The sequence below is a fragment of the Zingiber officinale genome, chromosome 1B (assembly GCF_018446385.1).
Source record: "Zingiber officinale cultivar Zhangliang chromosome 1B, Zo_v1.1, whole genome shotgun sequence".
In the NCBI taxonomy this organism is placed as follows: domain Eukaryota; kingdom Viridiplantae; phylum Streptophyta; class Magnoliopsida; order Zingiberales; family Zingiberaceae; genus Zingiber; species Zingiber officinale.
The window spans coordinates 69,910,986-69,936,978 of NC_055986.1; positions in this window are offsets into that span (position 1 = coordinate 69,910,986).

The window sequence follows — 25,993 nt, forward strand, 5'->3', positions numbered from 1 at the left end:
GACAAAATCACGTTTATATTAACTCTCGGGCGTATTAGCCAAAGCTAACTCGAGTTTTAATATAAATACAGATTTTGATCCTATAAACAAGAGTTGCATAGAGATGTAATTGGTAATCGTTACCTACCGATCATACTAAATCTTGGGCGTATTAGCCAAAGCTAACTCAAGGGTTAGTATGATGTGGATCTTGTCCCACATGAATTATAGAATTCAGTGGGAGCATCATTTAGTTAAAGACCTAATTAAATGATTAAGAATATGATACTTATTTCTGCATTTATTTCTGTTGTAGAATTACCATGACGTCGAACACGAACATCTTCTCTCTGCGTTCTGTCCTTAAGAAGGACAAGCTCAACGGAGCAAATTTCCTAGACTGGTACAGGAATCTGAGAATAGTTCTCACTCAGGAACGTAAATTGTACATTCTGGAGCAGCCCATTCCGGAGGCTCCTCCTGCCACTGCCACGCGAGCAGACCGAGATGCTTACAAGAAGCATCAAGATGACGCATTAGATGTGTCCTGTCTTATGTTCGCAACCATGAACTCAGAGCTTCAGAAGCAACATGAGTTGATGAGCGCTTACAATATGGTTGAGATAGGCCTACGAGTAGGCAATGGAGCACGGGTTGCTGCTATTGCTGTAGGAACTTACCATCTATCTCTGCCCTCTGGGCTAGTACTAGAATTAGATGATTGTTGTTATGTGCCTGCCTTGACTAAGAACATAATTTCAGTTTCTTGTTTAGACAAGAAAGGATTCTCGTTTATAATAAAGAACAAATGTTGTTCCGTCTATTTAAACGATATGTTCTATTGTAGTGCACCTCTGATAAACGGACTCTATTTTCTAGTCCTTGAGAGCCCTATCTATAACATAAATACCAAGAGGTTCAAGTCAAACGACATGAACCAAACCTACCTCTGGCACTGTCGCTTAGGTCATATAAATGACAAACGCTTATCCCAGCTCCATAAGGATGGTTTGCTGGACTCATTTGATTTAGAATCATATGAGATATGCGAGTCATGCCTACAAGGCAAGATGACCAAGACTCCCTTTAATGGGCACAGTGAGAGAGCGACTGATTTGTTAGGACTCATTCATAGTGATGTATGTGGCCCTTTCAATGTCGCTGCTAGAGGCGGTTATAGGTACTTCATCACATTTACTGATGACTTCAGTAGATATGGTTATGTGTACTTGATGACACATAAGTCAGAATCCTTTGAAAAGTTCAAAGAATTCAAAAATGAAGTACAGAACCAGCTTGGCAAGAGTATTAAGATACTTCGATCAGATCGAGGTGGAGAATACCTTAGCCATGAGTTTCGTGACTACCTAGCTGAGTGTGAGATTCTATCCCAACTCACTCCTCCTGGAACACCACAGTGGAATGGTGTATCCGAAATGAGGAATCGTACCCTATTAGATATGGTACGATCCATGATGAGTCACACAGATCTTCTGACATACCTTTGGGGCTATGCTCTAGACACGGCAGCTTTTATACTCAACCGAGTTCCATCAAAGGCCGTGATAAAGACACCATATAGGATATGGACTGGGAGAGATGCCCAGGTGTCTTTCATGAGGATTTGGGGTTGTGAGTCTTACGTACGACGTCAAGTCTCAAACAAATTAGGACCCAAATCTGGCAAGTGCTATTTCATTAGATATCCCAAGGAAACTAAGGGATATTACTTCTATATTCCCAGTCAACACAAGGTAGTTGTGGCAAAGACTGGGGTCTTTCTAAAAAGGGACTTTGTTTCTAGAAAGACTAGTGGGAGCACGTTCGATCTTGAAGAAGTTCAAGATGCGAACAATAGCACTGAAGCCTCGATGGAAATTGAACTGGAACCACAAAGTGTTGTGGATGATGTTGTTCCACAAGGAGTTGAGAAACAACAACCAGTTCATGTAGACATACCTCTTCGCAGGTCTGATAGGGTACGTCGTCAGCCTGAGAGATACTCATTTCTTTTGTCTGACCATGATGACGTTATGCTCATAGAGGATGAGCCTACCACCTATCAGGAAACTGTGATGAGACCAGATTCCGAGAAATGGCTAGAGGCCATGAGATCCGAGATGAAATCCATGTACACCAACCAAGTTTGGACTTTGGTTGATCCACCTGAAGGGGTAAAACCCATAGGGTGCAAGTGGGTCTTTAAGAGAAAGACTGACATGGATGGACTTATCTATAAGGGTCGCTTGGTAGCTAAAGGTTTCAAGCAGATTCATGGTATTGACTATGATGAACCTTTTCTCCAGTAGCGATGTTTAAGTCCATTCGGATCATGCTTGCTATTGCAGCCTACCATGACTATGAGATATGGCAGATGGATGTCAAAACCGTGTTTCTGAATGGAAACCTACTCAAGGATGTGTACATGACACAACCTGAGGGTTTTGTAGATCCACAACATACTAGCAGAGTATGCAAGCTGCATAGGTCCATTTATGGACTAAAGCAAGCTTCTCGGAGCTGGAATCTTCGATTCGATGATGCAATCAAACAGTTTGGTTTCATCAAGAATGAAGATGAACCTTGTATCTACAAGAAGGTTGTAGGGGACATAGTTGTCTTCCTCATATTGTATGTGGATGACATACTGCTCATTGGGAAGGACATCCCTATGCTTCAGTCTATCAAGACATGGCTAGGGAGTTGCTTCTCAATGAAGGACTTAGGTGAGGCATCCCGCATTCTAGGAATACAGATCTATAGAGATAGATCTAAGAGATTGCCTGAACTAAGTCAGAGTACATACATTGACAAGGTACTCCTTCGGTTTGCCATGCAGAACTCCAAGAAGGGATTTCTGCCGATGTCACATGGTGTGAGTCTTTCAAAGACTCAAGGTCCCTCTTCTAGAGAGGAGAGAGACCGCATGGATCAGATCCCTTATGCCTCAGCCATAGGATCGATCATGTACGTCATGCTATGTACTCGACCTGATGTCTCGTATGCTTTAAGCATGACGAGCAGATACCAGTCAGATCCAGGTGAAAGTCACTGGATAGCGGTCAAGAATATTCTTAAGTACTTAAGAAGGACTAAAGCATATTTCTTGATATATGGAGGCAATGATGAACTAGCTGTAAAGGGTTACAGTGATGCTAGCTTCCAGACCGACCAGGATGACTATAGATCGCAGTCGGGGTTCATATTTTGCATTAATGGTGGTGCTGTGAGCTGGAAGAGTTCGAAGCAGGACACAGTAGCTGATTCTACGACAGAGGCCGAATATATTGCTGCATCAGAGGCAGCAAAGGAGGCAGTTTGGATCCGCAAGTTCATCACTGAACTTGGGGTGGTTCCCAGTATCGTTGACCCCATTGAGCTCTATTGTGACAACAATGGAGCTATAGCACAGGCGAAGGAACCTCGCTCACACCAGCGGACCAAACACATACTACGGCGCTTCCATCTCATTCGAGAGATTATCGAGAGAGGAGATGTGAAGATTTGCAGAGTACCCACAGAGGCTAACATCGCAGATCCCTTGACCAAGGCTTTGGCACAGAGGAAGCATGATAGTCACACTAGGTCATTTGGGCTTAGAGCCTACACTGATTGGCACTAGTGCTAGTGGGAGATTGTTAGCTAGAGCCCTAGAGCCAATCATTTGATGATTGTATTTTGGACTTGTTGTATCATATTCTATATAAATAAAGGCATTTGGTTTTGGTTATTATACTTACTTGTATTGGTGCCAAATAAACTAAGTATAATAACGTCCTTGAGTTGACGGTTCTCACCTATATCAATCGATTAGTTGAACCGATAGTGAGATGATATAGAGAACACTACTCTTAATCATTCCTAGTCGAGTATTAACATTCAGGGACAATGTTAATGCAATAAGACTAGCATGTAGGTCAACTCGATGACTTGATCTCACAAGTCATGGATATAGAGATATCAAGTTGACGCATGGGTATGCATTAGAGAATGCATACTGAATGACCCGCCATGAGAAAGTATCATGGATCGTTATATGAGTGTCATATACTTTCTCATGTGGCTATTAGTATGACTACTAGTACTTAGACCTGAAGTCACCATGGTTCCCTACATAAGGAGTTATGTACTTTGGTTTCGTCAAACGTCACCCGTAACTGGGTACACTATAAAGGCGATTACTGGGTATGTAACAAATTATGCGGAGTGATGTGAGTGATGTAGATGGGATCTATCCCTCCTATATGACGGGAGAGACATCGGTATTCTTGATAGAGTGAGACCACGAAGTGCATGACCATGCCTAAATGAGTCAATATAGGATATTGAGCTCATTTGATTGAGTGAGTCTACTTGGAGTTCAAGATTTAGATTGATTAGAGGATGACACGGTCTATGCCTCACATTGATCAATCTAGATGTCTAGGATAGAAGGACACTTGTCATATATTGTGAGGAGTCACAATTAGTAGTCACAAGGTGATGTTGGATCTCAACATTCTTGTAACTTGGGTAGTAATGATGTATTGCTAGATACCGCTCATTGCTTATATTTCTAAATGAGTTTAGGGGCATTTGCCAACGTTACAAGAACCTATTGGGTCACACACAAAGAACAAGTGGATGGAGATTAGGTTCATATGATGAACCAAGAGGATTAGATTCATTTGATGAATCAAATTAGATTAAGAGTAATCCTAATTGGGCTAATTGAGTTGGACTCAAGTTGATTCATGTGTTCAATGAGTCTAATTTAGATTATGACTCATTGAATCAATTTAATTAAATGAATTAGATTCATTATATTAAATTGGCTTGAATTAAATGGTTGGATTAGATCAACCATGAGAGAGATTAAGTCAAGTTGACTTGACTTGAGACGAAGATGAAGAGTCAAGTTTGACTTGACTTTATGCCACCTCATTGGTGAGTTGGCATTAAGTGGACCAATGATAATGCTCCACATCATCATGGTTACTTAAGTGAAGTGCCACCTCATGGGAGTTACCAAGAGTTGTGACTCTTGGTATCCCATGGAGGTTACAAACCACTTAATTAGATGAAAAAAGAGTTTCATTTTTGCAAGGGTAACTCTCATTCAAGTGATCTTCCTCCTCCTAAGCTCTCTTCTTGCTCCTTCTCTTCTCTTGGTCATGGGTTTCAAGCAAGGGAGAAGAAAGGAGAGTGAATCTAATCCAAGAAGAAAGATTAGTGAAAGTCACATAGAGATTTTAGAGGAGTGTGTTCTCTTCTTTTCCTTTCTTCTTCTTCCAATCCTACCCGAAAGCCATAGAGAGTGCTAGCACACTTGTGGTGCTCTCTTCTCCATCCTTGAGTGTTAGAGAACACTTCCTGTTCGTGTGGATATCACTAGAGAGTTGTCTACGTTGACAACTTCGAGATCCGGCATACCGTTGGACGAGCGGGATTTGCGAGGGCACGCTTCAAAGGTATAAAATGTTTTTCCTTTGTAGATCTACTGTAGATCATAGTTTGAAACTCGTACTCGTATTTTCGAAAGTTTTCTTCGCACGGATCCAATGGCTAGGGGGTTTCGGGGTTTCCGCGACGCGAAAAAGCGATTTTCGTGGCCCGAAAAACCCAACATGTAATACCCCGGTTCTGAGATTCTGGTTAAGTATGACTTAAAAGGTTAGATGGTACTATCTATATCACCAAGGTGCACCTTCCTTTTCTTGTCCGGATACGCTCTTTTGTTAGCTGACTCTATCATCAGGGCTTTGTCCAATGTCTCTATGTAAGATGAGTTCCCAAAGCCGACAAGCTTTACTTGCAGATGTCCATCCAGTCCCTGAATAAAATGTTGTATACTGGAACTGTCCTCAGCAACCAGTTCTGAACAAAATCTGGCCAACCGATTAGAATCGGCATTGTATTCTGTCACCGATCGGTTGTTCTGCCGTAGACTCAGAAAATCCTGACGGCGAGTCATCTGATAAGCTTGTGGAAAGTAACGGCTCTCAAAAGGCTCTCTGAATCTGGCTTAGGTGATATTCTGCTCGCCTATGACAGAACGTTGCGTAACCTACCAGGTGTCGGTCTCGTCCCGTAAATGGAAAGCAGCCAGCTCCGCTTTCTCCCACTCGGAACAAGCCATGTAGAAGAAGGTCCGCTCCATGGTCTCTAACCAGGACTGAGCTACACTCGGATCAGTCTCTCATCGGAAGAGTGTGAATCTACTCTTTATTGATTCTGCCAATGCTGGGATCCGAGCTTGTGCCGCGACAATATCTATTTGGTGGGTAGGGACGGCTGCTTGAACTAGCGGAACCACCGGAGCTGGTGCTATAGGTAGTACCGCTGGATAGACCGAGGGAGGTACTCCCGGTGCTGCTACATAAACTGGGGCATATACCACTGGTGGTACTGTAGGGTCGAGATGGGTGGCCGCGGCTGGAGGTACTGATGTGAGCCAAGAAGAGGCATTGAAGGGAATTGGAGGACCCATGACAAGGTCCAAGACTAAGAGAATGAAGCAAGCTTTGGAAGGCTTAATAATTGTTAGGATCCTTCGTATGGAGGCTAGAGAGGGGGGTGTGAATAGCCGACACCAAATCATCGCGTTTCTACAAACTAGGTTAGCGCAGCGAAAAATAACACGTAGAAACGAAGGAAAAGAAGACAAACCTCAAACAAACCGATGTAACGAGGTTCGGAGATTAGGGCTCCTACTTCTCGGCGTGTCCGTAAGGTGGATGAATCCAGTCAATCCGTCAGTGGATGAGTCCCCGGAAAACCGGCTAAAAATAACTCCTTATGGGTGGAGAAACCTCGCCACAATACTCTTGCAACAGCAAGATGAATGTACAAGAAATACAAGAAAGCAGAAGACAATACAAGTGTAAAAACAATCTTGCCTTCTTGTCGACTGGAAGATGCAACAGCTCCAAGCACCTACAACAGCAGATGATCCAGCCGGAAGCTCACGCGAAGCTTTGGAGAAGCTCAACAAAGCTCAAGCACAGCAGCACTTAGGGACAGGAAGAAGGAAAAAGGAGAGTTAGCACCAAAGCCTTGATCTCCTTTTATAACCTGCAAACCTGCACAGCGAAGACAGAAGCCAGCGGAGAAGACGGAGCGACCCGTTGTGACTCAACGGTCGAATGTGGACCGATCAGGCTCCACCCTGATCGATCCAGGACCCTTCTGATCGGTCTGGGGACCAATCAGGCCCTGGGCTGATCGGTCCCTAGACCGATCAGAATGCTTCACGTCTCTCAACTGCGTTTCTGATCGGTCGTGGAGACCGATCAGCTCCTGATCGGTCGTGGAGACCGATCAGCTATGCTGATCGGTCCCGGACCGATCGGTAATCTCACGCAACCGATGCGCTTTGCCTTACATTTGTTATCGATCGTTCACCGGACCGATCGATACACAACGTATCACTGATCGATCGGGCCGATCGAGCTTGGTTTTGCCCAAACCAAGTCCCAAGTCTCCCGAACCAACATCCGGTCAACCTTGACCTGTTGGTACATCATGCTTAGCATCCGGTCACTCCCTTGACCCGCTAAGACTCTCCACCAAGTGTCCGGTCAATCCCTTTGACCCACTTGGACTTTTCTCTTCGTGTCAAGTATCCGGTCACTCCCTTGACCTACTTGACCTTCTCAACACCAGATGTTCGATCACCCTTGATCCATCTGGATTTTCCCTTGCCCGGCTTCACTCACCAGGACTTTCACCTAGCTTTACTCACTAGGGTTTTCACCTGGCTTCACTCACCAGGATTTCCAATCTGCCTGGCTTCACTCACCAGGACTTCCAAACTGCCTGGCTTCACTCACCAGGACTTTCCCGAATGCCTGGCTTCACTCACCAGGGCTTCCACTTTCACCTAGCTTCACTCACTAGGATTTTTACCTGGCTTCACTCACCAGGATTTCCCGACTGCCTGGCTTCACTCACCAGGACTTCTCCGACTGACTGGCTTCACTCACCAGGACTTTTCCCCGTGCCAAACTCCCTGTTTGGACTTTCCCCGTGCCAAGTCTCCATACTTGGACTTTCCGCGTGCCAAGCTACCTGCTTGGACTTTTCCCCGTGCCAAGTCTCCGTTCTTGGACTTTTCCAGTGCCAAGTCTCCATACTTGGACTTTTCGCGTGCCAAGCTCCCTGCTTGGACTTTTCCCGAATCAGGTCAACCAGGTCAACCTTGACCTAAGGTTGCACCTACAATCTCCCAAACACCTATTCTTGTCAAACATCAAGAATACAACTGTCTTCTCGTCAAACATCGTCAAACATCAAAACACAACTCGAGTCAGGTCAACTCGAGTCAGGTCAACCAGGTCAACCTTGACCTAAGGTTGCACCAACAATCTCCCCCTTTTTGATGTTTGACAAAATCCAAAATCAAGTTAGGTTAACCCGATAACCTAACTTAGGTTTTCCAATGTTCTTCCTTGAACATTCTTCCAAAACCTACACTCTCCCCCTTGGGACATCTCTCCCCCTTTTTGACACACATCAAAAAGAGGGAATCAAGGTCAAGAGTTTCTTCCTAATGAAAGTCCCATACCTTTCATTGAAACCCTTAATTTCCCCCTTGATACTAAACTCAACACTCAACTTAGTGACAATCCCATATCACTAATCCTCAAAAATCTTAAGGAGTAAAAACTCCCCCTAAAAGTCAACTCCCCCTTGACAATTAGTTAAGACTCCCCCTAAAGGTCAACTCCCCCTTGACCATTGCACCAATAATGTCTTGGAGAGTTTCAAACCTTTAGAAACCCGAAACTCAACTCCCACAGCTGAAATTTCAAACCACAGTCGAAATTCAGCAAATTCAGCGAGCCTGATCGATCACCGGACCGATCTGGACCCCTTTGGATCGGTCCCCAGACCGATCCAGCCTTCCCTGGATCGGTCCAGTGACCGATCCAAGTTCAGATTAGGCGGTTTCTGATTTCTTCTCTCCCGAAATTCAGAAACTCACAACAAATTCTAGAAAATTCGAAAAATTGTGAAATTTTGAGGATACATTCCTCATACCATATACTGTCAAGGAAAAATAGTTTTCTATGAAAATAACTTCCATTTTTCAATCTTGATACAAAGTTCAAAAGACTTTGAAATAGTTCAAAGTTAAGTAAACTTTGTATCACAATGTTCAATGATGAATGCTATCACTAGAATGGCTTCATCAAGGTTTTTCAAATCAATTTTGAAATAATTTTTAACCCTTTAATTTAGGACCACAATCTTAGGGCTAAATGTACATGACTTGTACATAAGCTTTCCCTATGATCCTCCTTCTTGAATTAGTCTCATCTAGGTACAAGAACTATGCACCTTGATCCTAACTCATGATCCTAATATCTCACACACATCTAAGGTGTATCAAACACATCCAAGTCAATTTTGATGTGAGATATGGGTTTAGGTTATCTTAGGCTAGATTCTCATGCATTTTCTAAACATCAATTTGATCTCAATATCAAATTGTGTTTCTATCCTTAAATCAATTTAAATTGATCATTAATGCAAGAAATGATGACATGGCATGAAATAATATCATAAATAGAAGCATGTGCCAATGTCATGATGTCATGGCATAAAGTTTGAAACTTAAATAAACATGACATAAAACTAACCTAAGCATTATCATGACATTTCAAAAGATAAACTTAAATATGATGTCATGATATGTGAGGGCAAACAATCATGGCAAGATTTAGCATGAATAAGACATACCTAGATTACCTATCTAAGTATCCTTAGCCTTAGCTAATACTTATGCTTTAACCCTTGATTGCCCTAATATGTCAAAATCCTAATTTTGACACTTCTTGAACTCTAGATTCATTCATGCCACTTAAAGATCAAATTTATCCTCAAATCTTGGCATGTTTCATTTTTCCTCAAGAGTTCTCTAGATTTTCCCAAATTGTGCCAATTGAAATTAACATCATCATTTTCCATGATGGCACATTTTACTCTTCCAAGGAGTAAATATTAATGATTGTTCCATTTCATTTTCAAAGGTTCCCAAAAACCTTGAAAATGCTCCTTGAGTGTCAATTTCCTCAAAGTTGGGTTAACTACCCTTCTAATCGGAGTTGACATTCTCTAACCCATCTATTGGGTAGAGAAGATGCTCCTAGGTACCCAATACCTATTTGAGCTCATTGGGTTCACTAAATATTCACTAGGGATAACTTCCCTAGCAACCCTCCTAATGACCCTCTTAGGCTTTAAAGCCTTGGTCATTTGGGACTCATCAAGATCAACTCTAGGGGTGACTCCCCTTGTGACCTTGGTGGTGGTCTTCCTAGCCCTAGATTTTGTTCCATAATCGAACGGAACATTATGATAAGTGTGCTTGACCACTTGGGACTTAGGTTTGTGACCCAAACCTCTCTTGTCCTTTGACTTGGGTTTTTGACCCTTAGACCCTAGAGTTGACTTTTCTAAGTTCTTAAGAGCCTTTTCCAAAGTATCAAGTCTTGACCTCAAGACTTGATTCTCCTTCTCTAATACCTCAAGTTTTAATTTATCATTATTCCTTGAGGTATTTCTAGGCATATGTCTAGATGATTTGGGATTTCTACCTAGGTTCTCCTTAACCTTAGATGAGTTAATCCTAGTGTTATCATTTCTAGCATTGTCCTTACCTAGACTAACATGCTTGGCACCTAAGCACATATATCGATTCCTAAGATTATCATGCTTATCATTCTTGACAATTGCAATAAAACTACTAGCATGAGTCTTATTGTTATTGCAAGAATGTGCCTTAAATGTTACCTTAGGGTTTGCCTTAGCTCCCCCTATCGACGTGCTCGGTCTCTTGTCCTTGTGAGATTGCCTCCCCCTCGGACATTGACTCCGATAATGTCCCCTTCGCTTGCATTGGAAGCACATCACGTGTTCCTTGCCCTTGCGTGTCGGGACTCCGGCTTCCTTGACCTTTGGCGCCGGTGGAGTCTTTCTAATCCTCTTTGGACATTTGCTCTTGTAGTGCCCAAATTCCCTACACTTAAAGCACATTATATGCAATTTATTTGAACTTAAATTGCTTGAGTTACCTAGGGTTGAGGATGGATGAATGCTCTCTTCTTCATCCCTTCCGGAGGTAGAAGCTTCTTCCTCTTGCTCCATTCTTGAAGAAGAACTCTCCTCCTCTTCTTCCTTAGATGTTGAGTAGCCCTCAACTTCTAATTCCTCTCCTCCATGATGTGAGCTACTTGGCTCACTTGACTCCTCTTCATGGCTTGAAGTGGAGTTCCCCTCATGGAACTTTGCCAAGTTGTTCCACAACTCCTTGGCATTGTTGTATCCTCCTATCTTACACAAGATATCACTAGGTAATGAAAATTCAAGGATTTTCGTTACCTCGTCGTTGATTGTGGATTGGTGGATTTGTTCTTTCGTCCACTTCTTTTTCTTGAGAAGTTCTCCCTTTCTATCCACCGGAGGAATAAAACCTACTTGTACACAATTCTAATTTGCTAGGTTAGTCATAAGAAAATACTTCATTCTTACCTTCCAATACGCGAAGTCGCAGCACTCGTAGAAGGGTGGAATCGTGATGTCTTCTCCGAGTCGATCCATTCTCTAGCTTGTGCTCCTCCGGGTGTTAATCCGACGAAGAGCAACCTCGCTCTGATACCACTTGTTAGGATCCTTCGTACGGAGGCTAGAGAGGGGGTGTGAATAGCCGACACCAAATCGTCGCGTTTCTACAAACTAGGTTAGCGCAGCGGAAAATAACACGTAGAAATGAAGGAAAAGAAGACAAACCTTAAACAAACCGATGTAACGAGGTTCGGAGATTAGGGCTCCTACTCCTCGGCGTGTCCGTAAGGTGGACGAGTCCAGTCAATTCGTCGGTGGATGAGACCCCGAAAAACTGGCTAAAAATAACACCTTATGGGTGGAGAAACCTCGCCACAATACTCTTGCAACAGCAAGATGAATGTACAAGAAATACAAGAAAGCAGAAGACAATACAAGTGTAAAAACAATCTTGCCTTCTCGTCGACTGAAAGAAGCAACAGCTCCAAGCGCCTACAACAACAGATGATCCAGCCGGAAGCTCACGCGAAGCTTTGGAGAAGCTCAACAAAGCTCAAGCACAGCAGCACTTAGGGACATGAAGAAGGAAAAAGGAGAGTTAGCACCAAAGCCTTGATCTCCTTTTATAACCTGCGAACCTGCACAGCGAAGACAGAAGCCAGCGGAGAAGACGGAGCGACCCGTTGTGACTTAACGGTCGAACGTGGACCGATCAGGCTCCACCCTGATCGGTCCAGGACCCTTTTGATCGGTCTGGGGACCGATCAGGCCCTGGGCTGATCGGTCCCTAGACCGTCAGAATGCTTCACAGAAAGTTGCCCAACTTTCTGTTCGTTTCCTGATCGGTATGTGGACCGATCAGGCCACAGCTGGATCGGTCGTGGAGACCGATCAGGCTTCATGCTGATCGGTCCCCAGACCGATCAGTAAGCTCACAGAACCGATGCGCTTTGCCTTCTGTTTGTTATCTGATCGTTCACCAGACCGATCAGATACACAAACGTATCACTGGATCGGTCTGCAGACCGATCCAGAGCTTGGTTTTTGCCCAAACCAAGTCCCAAGTCTCTCGAACCAACATCCGGTCAACCTTGACCTGTTGGTACATCATGCTTAGCATCCGGTCACTCCCTTGACCCGTTAAGACTCTCCACCAAGTGTCCGGTCAATCCCTTTGACCCACTTGGACTTTTCTCTTCGTGTCAAGTATTCGGTCACTCCCTTGACCTACTTGACCTTCTCAACACCAGATGTCCAATCACCCTTGATCCATCTGGATTTTCCCTTGCCCGGCTTCACTCACCAGGACTTTCACCTAACTTTACTCACTAGGGTTTTCACCTGGCTTCACTCACCAGGATTTCCAATCTGCCTGGCTTCACTCACCAGGACTTCCAAACTGCCTGACTTCAATCACCAGGACTTTCCCGAATGCCTGGCTTCACTCACCAGGACTTCCACTTTCACCTAGCTTCACTCACTAGGATTTTCACCTGGCTTCTCTCACCAGATTTCACATTGCCGGCTTCACTCACCAGGACTTCTCCGACTGCCTGGCTTCACTCACCAGGACTTTTCCCCATGCCAAACTCCCTGTTTGGTCTTTCCCCGTGCCAAGTCTCCATACTTGGACTTTCCGCGTGCCAAGCTACCTGCTTGGACTTTTCCCCGTGCCAAGTCTCCGTTCTTGGACTTTTCCAGTGCCAAGTCTCCATACTTGGACTTTTCGCGTGCCAAGCTCCCTGCTTGGACTTTTCCCGAATCAGGTCAACCAGGTCAACCTTGACCTAAGGTTGCACCTACAATCTCCCAAACACCTATTCTTGTCAAACATCAAGAATACAACTGTCTTCTCGTCAAACATCGTCAAACATCAAAACACAACTCGAGTCAGGTCAACTCGAGTCAGGTCAACCTTGACCTAAGGTTGCACCAACTATAATGAGGCTCAAGGAAAAGGAGGATCAATGCACAATGGAGACAACAACTAAGTGGATCACATTCCTTCAATTTGAAAGTGAAATTGGACCAACTTGAGGACCATTTTCGTGTGCATGCATGGGGGGTTTTTCTAAAGTGACTTTTGATGTCCTTGTGGGTTTTTAATGCATTTTTGAGAGTTCCTAAGCTAGTATAACAAATACCATGCATGCATGGTTGCATTAAGCTAGTATTAGGGATTAGTGGTTACATTAGTGGATAATAAAACCCATGCATGCATGCATGATATTTATTGCATAATTAGTGCATAGTGGATCTTAAGGGATGTTAAATAGGAGAACTCTTGTATGACAAATCATGTAAATTTGAATGAAAATTTGAGTTTCTCTTTTGTGAGAGCTTCCTTCTTGTTCTTAGGCAAAGAACTAATTTCGATCTTATCAAGGCAACTTGTGGCGATCAAAACTTCATGACTTATCACTCACCTTCTCATCTTGCTTGAGTGTGGCGTCAATACCCTTCCCCAAGCTGAATTTCAAGGCGATCCATTTACAAGATTTCTTTATCATTTGGTATCAGAGCCTTGGCTCCTTGATTTTCAGGTTTGTGTTTTGTTTTGATTTTGTTCTTGTCCATCTTTGTTGATCTCTCCATCCCTATCTGTCGCAAATTTCTATTTACTATTTGGGTCCTCAACTTAAAAAAAAAAAGGAAAATTCGAAAAAACTAAGGAAAAAAAAGGAATCATTAGTAATTGGTTTCTGATTGAAAAAAAAATAAAAAATATAAAAAAAAGAGGAGGATTTATGAATTGAAAGGACTCAATATTCTTTCTTTGTGAAATCTGAATTCAAAAGATATTCCTTTCATTGCTCTTGATCGTTGCTGAATTTCTCATTTTATCCGTTTATTTCTCTTGTTCTACTCATATTTCTCTTGTTGGTTTCTTGTTCACTTGATTGTCTACTTGCGGTCTTGAGAAAGACATTGATAAGGTTCTTTCCTTAAGAGCTTATAAAGGAAGCTAAGTGGATAAATCTGAGTGCAACCACGTGAGTAGAGTGGTGAGGTACGTTTAACATTTCTTTTGTAATTTTCCTTGTCATCTTCTTTTGTTGCAAGCATGAGTGGGGAAAAATCACCTAATTCCCCTAGGCGAGATCTTAATAGGTTTCAAATGGAGGCACTTACTCAATAATTTGAGAGAATACTTCAAAGACAACTTGAAGAAATACACGAAAGGATGGACCGACTTGAAGGAGAAAAAGTTTCGAACCGTGGGGGCAATTCTAATCATGAAGCATTTCGTCAAAGTGAACCATTCTATGATTCACAAAGAGAAAGAAGGAGGCATGAAGGGGGAAGTAGACGTGAAAGAGGAGGTAGAGACCATAGACGAGAAGATGATCTAGGAGGTGTGAAAGTCCAGATACCTTCCTTCCAAGGGAGGAATGATCCTGAAACATATCTTGCATGGGAGATGAAAATAGAACAAATTTTCTCATGCCACAATTACAATGATGCAAAGAAAGTAAAGGTGGCTGTCCTTGAGTTCACCGATTATGCCTTAATTTGGTGGGATCAATTGCAAAAGGAGAGAAGAAGGTATGGAGAGCATCCTATCAACACTTGGGACGAAATGAAGACTTTGATGAGAAGGAGATTTGTTCCTTCCCACTACCATAGGGAATTGCACAACAAATTGCAAAGACTCACCCAAGGGAGTAGGAGTGTGGATGATCACTATAAGGAGATGGAGGTGGCTTTGATTAGGGCCAATATTGTGGAGGATAGGGAAGCTACCTGTTGGATCGAGACGCGCTAGAGGGGGGGGGTGAATAGCGCTCGTGGCTAAATAGTTCGATTATCAGAATCGTAACACGTTCGTAGAGTAATTAAAGCAGCGGAATAAAAGAGACAAACACAAGAACACGGTCGTTTACTTCGTTCGGAGCCTAGGTCGACTCCTACTCGAAGGCCCGCGATCCTTGATCGCTTTCCGTGGGCAACAACTAGAATCTCGTATGAATATTACAAACTAATTACAATTGAAAGAACTAAAACCAATTATACCGACAACAATAAAGTAGCAGAATCTGAAGCTCCGGGTTGTCGGGGACTTGTAACAGCACTTCCGGGCGTTTCTAGAGCAGCTTGTGGCGTAAGGATTGCTTGGAGTTCGTTATTCAGAGCTGCTGGTCGAAACCCCTTATAAAGGGTGTTCAAGGCGCCTTCTACTGTTCACCAAGGCGCCTTGAACAGCCGAGTCAGCCGGGGAGATGAGGAGCGAACTGGTCGAATCTTATCACAGACTCAAGGCGCCTTCCACTGTTCACCAGGCGCCTTCATCTGTTCAAGGCGCCTTCCACTGTTCATCAAGGCGCCTTGAATAGCTTCTCGCAGCCAGCTCCAGCCTTGCATCCGAGGCGCCTCCAAGCTCCATGGAGGCGCCTTGGACACTGTTCATCCGAGGCTTTAAGTTGCTCCTTTGCACCTGCAAGATACGTTAGTCCCAAACACTACCCTGCAGCACAAAGTTAGCACATAATACAACAAATATCATAAATGAAGTATTAACAGTCTCCGGACTGTCCGAGTCTGACTTCAGGTTTCCAGCCGGAAACCCTAGGTCGACCCGACGCCTACTGTTCCCTCTACGGGGAACGCGTCCTCACCTACTCCACTCAGGAGATTTACCTGTTGCCAGTACGATCCTCCAGATCGACTGGACTTTTGCTCGGCACTCGACGCTTCCGGACTTTCTGCTGGACATCCGCTTCCCGGCTAGTCCAGTCTTTCACCTGGTTCGCGACACCAGGACTTTCCACCTAGGGTTACCACCCCCTAGGACTTTTGCCTGAAGCCACCGACCTGCCAAGACTTTCCGCATAGGGTTACCACCCCCTATGACCTAGGGTTACCGCCCCCTAGGGTTTTCCCTTTGCCTAACCGTAGCTAGGACTTTTCTCCACCTAGGGTTACCACCCCCTAGGACCTAGGGTTACCACCCCCTAGGGTTTTCACCTGCCTAACCGTAGTTAGGACTTTCCTGAAATACTCATTCAACATATTAGATAACAAAGAATCTTAACTTTGAATCCCTTTGCCATTATCAAAACTTAGGTTCGATCGTCGGATGCTTCCTGCACCAACAATCTCCCCCTTTTTGATTATGGCAACAACAATTCAAAGTTAAGAAAATAATGCCATTAAAAAATAAGCATGAAAATACAAGCATAATGATAGTTAAGTGCAGAGCTAAATTAAGTGCAGAGCTCCCCCTTAATATAAAGACTCCCCCTTAATAAAAGCTCACTTTTTTAAATTTGAATTTCTTCCAATTTTCTTTAATTCTTTGAATTTTCTTCTACTCTCCCCCTTTGCCATATATCAAAAATCAGTTGAAAGCAAGTTTTAAGATTTTAAAAGCAGTTGAGTCACTTTAGCTAAGCCTTTTGCAAACAATGAATTTTGAGAATGTAGGTTCAATTTAAAAGGTACTTAGCGTTAAAACTTAATTTTGAAAAGATAGGAGTAAGAATTTGTTATTTTATATATATATATATTTGGACAAAGAGGGAGTGACTAAATGTTTAATTTAGGTTATTTATTTTAGTTGGTCTTTAAGTCCAAGCATGAGGTTAAATAGATTTTAAGTTATCCAGATTATTTTGAGCCCTAAAGTATGAGCATGCTCAAACTTCAAATCTCCATCAGGGCTAATTCCATATTCTTGTAAGTCTAGTAAATTTGGGGGAGCAAGATTTTCAAGTTAGTTTTTCAAGTATTTTTCAAAGGATTTTGAAATTAGTTTTCCAAAGATTTTGAAAGGTTTTTGAATAAGTTTTTCAAGTATTTTTCAAAGGCTTTTGAAACTAGTTTTTCAAATATTTTTCAAAGGATTTTGAAACTAGTTTTTCAAATATTTTTCAAAGGATTTTGAAATTAAGTTTTTCAAGTATTTTTCAAAGGATTTTGAAATAAGCTTTCAAGTATTTTTGAAATAAGTTTTTCAAGTCTTTTTCAAAGGATTTTGAAATAAGTTTTTCAAGTCTTTTTCAAAGGATTTTTAAAAGAATTTTGAAATTAAGTTTTGACAAGATTTTTCAAATAATTTTTAAAAGAATTTTGAAATTAAGTTTTAAAATGATTTTGACAAGATTTTTCAAATAATTTTTAAAAGAATTTTGAAATTAAGTTTTGAAAAGATTTTTCAAATAATTTTGAAATTGATTTTCAAAAGATTTTTGAAATGATTTTTAAATAATTTTGAAATTGATTTTCTAAAATAATTTTGAAATTAATTTTCAAAAGATTTTTGAAATGATTTTTAAGTAATTTTGAAATTGATTTTCTAAAATAATTTTGAAATTAATTTTCTAAAATAATTTTGAAATTAATTTTCAAAAGATTTTTGAAATGATTTTTAAATAATTTTGAAATTGATTTTCTAAAATACTTTTGAAATTAATTTTCAAAAGATTTTTAAATAATTTTGAAATTGATTTTCTAAAATAATTTTAAAATTAATTTTCTAAAATACTTTTGAAATTAATTTTCTAAAATAATTTTGAAATTAATTTTCAAAAGATTTTTGAAATGATTTTTAAGTAATTTTGAAAATTACTTACCCATTTCGGGTAAATTAAGTTCGGTTACCCAGTCAGGTAATTTAGTTGGGAGTGCCAGCTATTCTGGATCCTCCTTCTATTGAATTTTAAATTTCAAATTTTGAATTTAATTTTGAATTCGAATTTTGAATTTGTAATTTGAATTTTGAATTTTTGAATTTTAATTTAATTTCAAATTTTGAATTTTAATTAAATTTCGAATTTTAATTTTTGAATTTTAATTTAATTGTGAATTTTAGATTTATGAATTTTGAATTTAATTTATTAAAATTGTTTTCCTTCTTGCTCCCCCTGGATCATAGCCTCGATATGGTCTATCGAGGTAGTGGACCTGATCCTTGGGGACCCAATATTGTCCAAGTCCAATTTGATTAACGAGGTTGGACTTGGGGACCCATGCTTGAATTATGTTCCTTTTATTTCTATTTACCAACGACAGATATGATCTATATTTAGTTTTGGGCTTGAATCCAAGTCCGGATTTGTTGTAAACGGCACGCTGTTTTCCAAGAATCAGATCCAAATTCTTGGAACCCAACGTAAAGCGTTCTAACGTATCCTTGAGTTCTTTAATTTGAGTTTTCAAATTGAAATTTTCTTCCTCAAGTTGTTGGACTTGAGTTGAACTTCCAACTTGAACTGACTCAGTTAAAGAACTCGAGTCAGTCGCTTCCTTAAGGGATATTACTTCCTTTTGGAGCGACTTAACCCGGATGTTGGATTTAGCCAATTTTTTAAGCAAATAAGGAACTAAATTTCTTAAGTCATCTATTTGAGTTTCGGCGAGAAAAGAACTTACAGTGGGGATCGGGCCTTCGGAAACGGATGCGGATCCGTGGCTTCGCTCGGACTCTGTTTCTGACTCGTTCTCGGCTTCGGACTCGAGTTCGGACTCGATTTCGTCAATTATGTTAGCCTGCGCCGGTAATGCGAGAAAGCTCGTTGGTTCTTCTTCATCGGACTCGGATTCATCTGAAGACTCGGACCATATCTTTTCCACTGTCTGACTTGTACCTGCAACCATCGTAACACCTTCCTCGGCCGAAGTAGTATTATTCTGCTCATCTAATTCAAATAAATCATTTATTAAAATATGCTTACTTACTTGAGCGTCGGAAGTGCCCTCGTGTAGTTCCATCAACTTTTGCCACAACTCTTTTGCACTTTCGAAGGGGCCGATGCGGTTCAGTTCTTCATTGGTTAGGCCACATTGTAGCATGCAGGTTGCTTTGGCATCAGCTTCAACTTTTTTCATTGTGCTAGAATCCCAGTTGATGCATGAGATAAGTTCTCCGGTGTCGTCACGTGGAAGTTCAAGTCCGGTCTGGATGATGATCCACATCTCGACTTGTGTCTTGAGGTGGTATTCCATCCGGTTCTTCCAGTATCCAAAGTCCTCGCCAGAAAAGAGCGGCGGTCGGACGGTGCAGAATCCTTCTTGGAATGCCATTTTAAGAGAACCTTGCACACAAAAAATAGCAAAAAAATGTACCAGGACTTGATCCTGGATTAGCAGTGTTGTATGGAAGGATAGAAATAGAAGTTTACTAGTTTCGAGAAAAAATAATAAAATAATAATAAAATATTCTTAAAAAATATTTAAAAAAATATTATTTCAAATTTTGCCAAATTCAATATTTTATCAATACTTATAAACCGTGAAAGGATGAAAATGAATTTTTCAAAAATTATTTTGGAGGGAAAAAACGAAAGGCGTAAGGTTTATTTTTTAACCTATAAACACGACAAAGCCACGAAAAATGCTTGAAAGGTGGTTGCACCAGTTCAAAGTGACCCCGCTCTGATACCAATTGTTGGATCGAGACGCGCTAGAGGGGGGGGTGAATAGCGCTCGTGGCTAAATCGTTCGATTATCAGAATCGTAACACGTTCGTAGAGTAATTAAAGCAGCGGAATAAAAGAGACAAACACAAGAACACGGTCGTTTACTTCGTTCGGAGCCTAGGTCGACTCCTACTCGAAGGCCCGCGATCCTTGATCGCTTTCCGTGGGCAACAACTAGAATCTCGTATGAATATTACAAACTAATTACAATTGAAAGAACTAAAACCAATTATACCGACAACAATAAAGTAGCAGAATCTGAAGCTCCGGGTTGTCGGGGACTTGTAACAGCACTTCCGGGCGTTTCTAGAGCAGCTTGTGGCGTAAGGATTGCTTGGAGTTCGTTATTCAGAGCTGCTGGTCGAAACCCCTTATAAAGGGTGTTCAAGGCGCCTTCTACTGTTCACCAAGGCGCCTTGAACAGCCGAGTCAGCCGGGGAGATGAGGAGCGAACTGGTCGAATCTTATCACAGACTCAAGGCGCCTTCCACTGTTCACAGGGCGCCTTCATCTGTTCAAGGCGCCTTCCACTGTTCATCAAGGCGCTTCTCGCAGCTAGCTCCTGCCTTGCATCCGAGGCGCCTCCAAGCTCCATGGAGGCGCCTTGGACACTGTTCATCCGAGGCTTTAAGTTGCTCCTTTGCACCTGCAAGATACGTTAGTCCCAAACACTACCCTGCAGCACAAAGTTAGCACATAATACAACAAATATCATAAATCAAGTATTAACAGTCTCCGGACTGTCCGAGTCTGACTTCGGGTTTCCGGTAGAAACCCTAGGTCGACCCGACGCCTATTGTTCCCTCTACGGGGAACGCGTCCTCACCTACTCCACTCGGAGATTTACCTGTGCCAGTCCGATCCTCCAGATCGACTGGACTTTCTGCCTCGGCTTCGGACTTCTGCTGACATCCGCTTCGGCTAGTCCAGTTTTCACCGTTCGCGACACGGGACTTTCCACCTAGGGTTACCACCCCTAGGACTTTGCCTGAAGCCACCGACCTGCCAAGACTTTCCGCATAGGGTTACCACCCCCTATGACCTAGGGTTACCGCCCCCTAGGGTTTTCCCTTTGCCTAACCGTAGCTAGGACTTTTCTCCACCTAGGGTTACCACCCCCTAGGACCTAGGGTTACCACCCCCTAGGGTTTTCACCTGCCTAACCGTAGTTAGGACTTTCCTGAAATACTCATTCAACATATTAGATAACAAAGAATCTTAACTTTGAATCCCTTTGCCATTATCAAAACTTAGGTTCGATCGTCGGATGCTTCCTGCACCAACACTACCATGGCTCGGTTTCTCCATGGCCTAAACCGAGACATTGGAGACATTGTGGAGTTACAACATTATGTGGAGCTTGACGACTTAGTGCATCAAGCCATGAAAATAGAGCAACAATTAAAGAGAAAGGGCGTTATGAAGAAATCATCTTCTCCAAACTACTCTTCAAGTTGGAAGGACAAGCCAAAGAAGGAGGGTTCTTCTTCAAATTCTAAGGAGGAAGCAAGCATTAAGAAGCCTATTCCTACTACCTCTTCTTCCACTTCTAAGAGTAGGGATATCAAGTGTTTTAGGTGGTTGGAAAAAGGTCATATTGCATCCGAATGCCCGAATAAGAAGACTATGGTGGTGAGGGATAATGGGAGTATCTCTAGTGAAGAAATTTCTTCTCATTCCTCTTCCTCAAGCGATGAAGAAAATGATGGAGCAGCCTATGCACAAGATGGACATCTCTTGGTGGTTAGGAGATTATTGGGAAGCCAAGCCAAGGAGCATGAGGAGGACCAAAGAGAAAATATTTTTCATACCCGCTGCCTTATTCAAGGAAAGACATGCTCTATGATCATTGATGGTGGAAGTTGCACCAATGTGGCAAGCACTAGGTTGGTCACCAAACTCAACCTCAAGACTACACCACATGCAAGACCATATAAACTCCAATGGCTAAGTAATAGTGGTGAATTGGTAGTGAACCAGCAAGTGTTGATTAATTTCTCCATTGGCAAATATGAAGATCAAGTTCTATGTGATATTGTGCCTATGGAGGCAAGCCACATTCTTCTTGGAAGACCTTGGCAGTTTGATAGGCGAGCTCACCATGATGGATTCTCCAACAAGTTCTCTTTTGTCCACAATTCTCGCAAAGTTACACTTGTACCATTATCACCTAGGGAGGTTTGTGAGTATCAAATAAAAATGAGAGAGAAAGGAGAAAAAGAAGAGCGAGAGCATAAGAAAAAAGAAAGAGTGTGTGCAAAAGAAAATACTTGATTTTGAGGACAAAATTCAAAAGAAAAGAAAGAATGAGGAAAAGAAAGAGAGAAAAATAGAAAATTTGTTTACAAGAGTAAATGAGGTGAAGAAAGCTTATTTGACAAGACAACCAATATTTCTTCTTTTGTGCAAGGAAACTTGCTTGGAATCTAATACTAACTCTTTGCCTAGTGAAGTTGTTGTTATTTTGCAGGATTTTGAAGATGTGTTTCCCAAGGAAGTACCTCACGGATTGCCACCAATGAGGGGAATTGAACACCAAATAGACCTTATTCCTAGCGCTTCTCTGACCAATAGGCTAGCTTATAGGAGCAACCCTCAAGAAACAAAGGAGATACAAAATCAAGTGGAGGAGTTATTGCAAAAAGGATGGGTTACAGAAAGTTTAAGTCTTTGTGTTGTACCCGTAATTTTGGTGCATAAAAAGGATGGAACATGGAGGATGTGCACTGACTGTAGATCCATCAACAACATCACAATTCGGTATAGACATCCAATCCCTAGACTTGATTATTTGCTTGATGAATTGCATGGTGCTTGCTTCTTTTCTAAAATTGATTTAAAAAGTGGGTACCATCAAATTAGGATAAGGGAAGGGGATGAATGGAAAACAGCTTTCAAAACCAAATATGGATTGTATGAATGGTTGGTAATGCCTTTTGGGTTAACTAATGCACCAAGCACTTTTATGAGGCTTATGAACCATGTCTTACGAGAATTTCTTGGAAAATTTGTGGTAGTATACTTCGATGATATTTTGGTATATTCCAAGAGTTTTGTTGAGCATATTACACATCTCCAATCTGTCTTGCATGTCCTTAGAAAGGAAAAACTATATGCTAACTTGGAAAAGTGTTCTTTTTGCACTAATCATGTGGGTTTTCTTGGTTTTGCCATAAGTTCTAAAGGAGTGCAGGTTGATGAAGGGAAAGTTAAGGCCATTAGAGATTGGCCAACTCCTAAAACTGTGAGTGAGGTTAGGAGCTTCCATGAGTTGGCAAGTTTCTATAGGAGGTTTGTGAAGGATTCAGCACAGTGGCAGCACCCCTAAATGAAATTGTTAAGAAAAATATGGGTTTTTGATGGGGAGAGAATCAAGAAAATGCATTTCAAACACTTAAGGATAAACTCACACATGCACCCATTCTTGCTTTACCTGATTTTTCCAAATCATTTGAAATTGAATGTGATGCATCTCATGTGGGTATTGGGGCTGTTTTACTTCAAGATGGTCATCCCATTGCATATTTTAGTGAGAAATTAAGTGGTGCCACCCTCAACTCTTCCACTTATGACATAGAATTGTATGCCCTTGTTAGAGCATTGCAAACATGGCAGCATTATCTTTTACCTAAAGAATTTATCATTCATAGTGATTATGAATCTGTGAAGTATTTGAAAGGGCAAGGGAAGCTCAACAAAAGGCATGCCAAATGGGTCGAATTTCTTGAACAATTTCCTTATGTGATTAAGCATAAGCAAGGAAAGGTAAATGTTGTAGCAGCTGCACTTTCAAGAAGGTATAATTTGTTAGCTACACTTGAAACTAAATTGCTTGGCTTTGAACATATTAAGGAATTGTATGTACATGATAATGAGTTTTCCCAATTATATGCTGCATGTGAAAAGAAATCACAAAATGGGTTTGTTAGGCATGACAACTACTTGTTTAAGAATAACAGACTTTGTGTGCCTAGAGGATCGATGCATAAATTGCTAGTTAGGGAAGCACATGAGGGGGGTTTAATGGGACACTTTGGGGGTTCAAAAGACCTTAGAAATGCTGCTTGAACATTTTCATTGGCCACACATGAAACACGATGTGCAGAAATTTTGTGCACGGTGCATTGTGTGTAGAAAAGCAAAATCTAAGACATTACCTCATGGACTTTACACGCCTTTGCCTATTCCTAATTTTTCTTGGACTGACTTGTCTATGGATTTTGTTTTAGGGCTACCACATACTCAAAAAGGTAAGGACTCCATTTTTGTGGTAGTTGATAGATTCTCCAAGATGACACACTTCATACCTTGCCACAAGGTGGATGATGCAACTCATGTGGCAGATTTGTTTTTCAAAGAGGTGGTAAGACTTCATGGCATGCCTAGGAGCATTGTTTCAGATCGTGACACCAAATTTTTAAGCCATTTTTGGAGGACCTTATAGAACAAGCTGGGAACAAAGCTTCTTTTCTCCACCACATGTCACCCACAAACTGACGGCCAGACTGAGGTGGTAAATAGGACACTTTCTACTCTTCTTAGAGCAATTATTAAGAAGAACATTAAGTCTTGTGAAGAATGTTTACCTCATGTTGAATTTGCTTATAATAGGGCGGTCCATTCTACTACTCAATTTTCTCCTTTTGAGATTGTTTATGGGTTCAATCCACTAACACCTCTTGATTTGCTTCCTTTACCTAACACTTCTTCTTTAGTTCACAAGGATGGCAAAACAAAGGCAGAATATGTGAAGAAGCTTCATGAGCAAGTTAAAGCTCAAATTGAGAAGAAAATGGAGCAATATGCAAATCGAGCCAATAAAGGGAGAAAAAGAGTGGTCCTTGAACCTGATGATTGGGTGTGGGTTCATATGAGGAAGGAACGGTTTCCTACCCAAAGGAAATCAAAGCTTCAACCAAGAGGAGATGGACCATTCCAAGTGTTGGAAAGAATTAATGACAATGCTTACAAAATTGATTTGCCCGGTGAGTATGGTGTTAGTGCAACATTTAATGTGGCTGATTTGAGTCCTTTTGAAGTAGGAGATGAAGACCTAAATTCGAGGACGAATTCTCCTAAAGAAGGAGGGAATGATGTGAGCCAAGAAGAGGCATTGAAGGGAATTGGGGGACCCATGACAAGGTCCAAGACTAAGAGAATGAAGCAAGCTTTGGAAGGCTTAATAATGAGGCTCAAGGAAAAGGAGGATCAATGCACAATGAAGGCAACAACTAAGTGGATCACATTCCTTCAATTTGAAAGTGAAATTGGACCAACATGAGGACCATTTTCGTGTGTATGCATGGGGGGTTTTTCTAAAGTGACTTTTGATGATCTTGTGGGTTTTTAATACATTTTTGAGAGTTCCTAAGCTAGTATAACAAATACCATGCATGCATGGTTGCATTAAGAGTATTAGGGATTAGTGGTTGCATTAGTGGATAATAAAACCCATGCATGCAAGCATGATATTTATTGCATAATTAGTGCATAGTGGATCTTAAGGGATGTTAAATAGGAGAACTCTTGTATGACAAATCATGTAAGTTTGAATGAAAATTTGAGTTTCTCTTTTGTGAGAGCTTCCTTCTTGTTCTTAGGCAAAGAACTAATTTCGATCTTATCAAGGCAACTTGTGGCGATCAAAACTCCATGAATTATCACTCACCTTCTCATCTTGCTTGAGTGTGGCGTCAATACCCTTCCCCAAGATGAATTTCAAGGCGATCCATTTACAAGGTTTCTTTATCAGGTACAGTAGATGGTGGTACAGGAATGGAGCAACCGGTACCGTTGGTACGGGTGCTGAGTACACTGTAGGTACTGGGGGCACAGGTGCCTCTGGTGTCGGGTACACGTTAGGTCCAGGTGGCGGTGGTGCCTGGTACGCCGTAGGCTCGACCGGAGCAGGTGCCGGGTATACGGGTGGTACCCCTGGTGACACTGTAAATACGGTAGGGGTGGGTATAGCAGGTGTAGCCGAGGTAGGTACCTCTAAAGGAGCCATCGGGGCCCGAGAGCCCAATGTGCCCGTAGTATCCTAAGTCTGT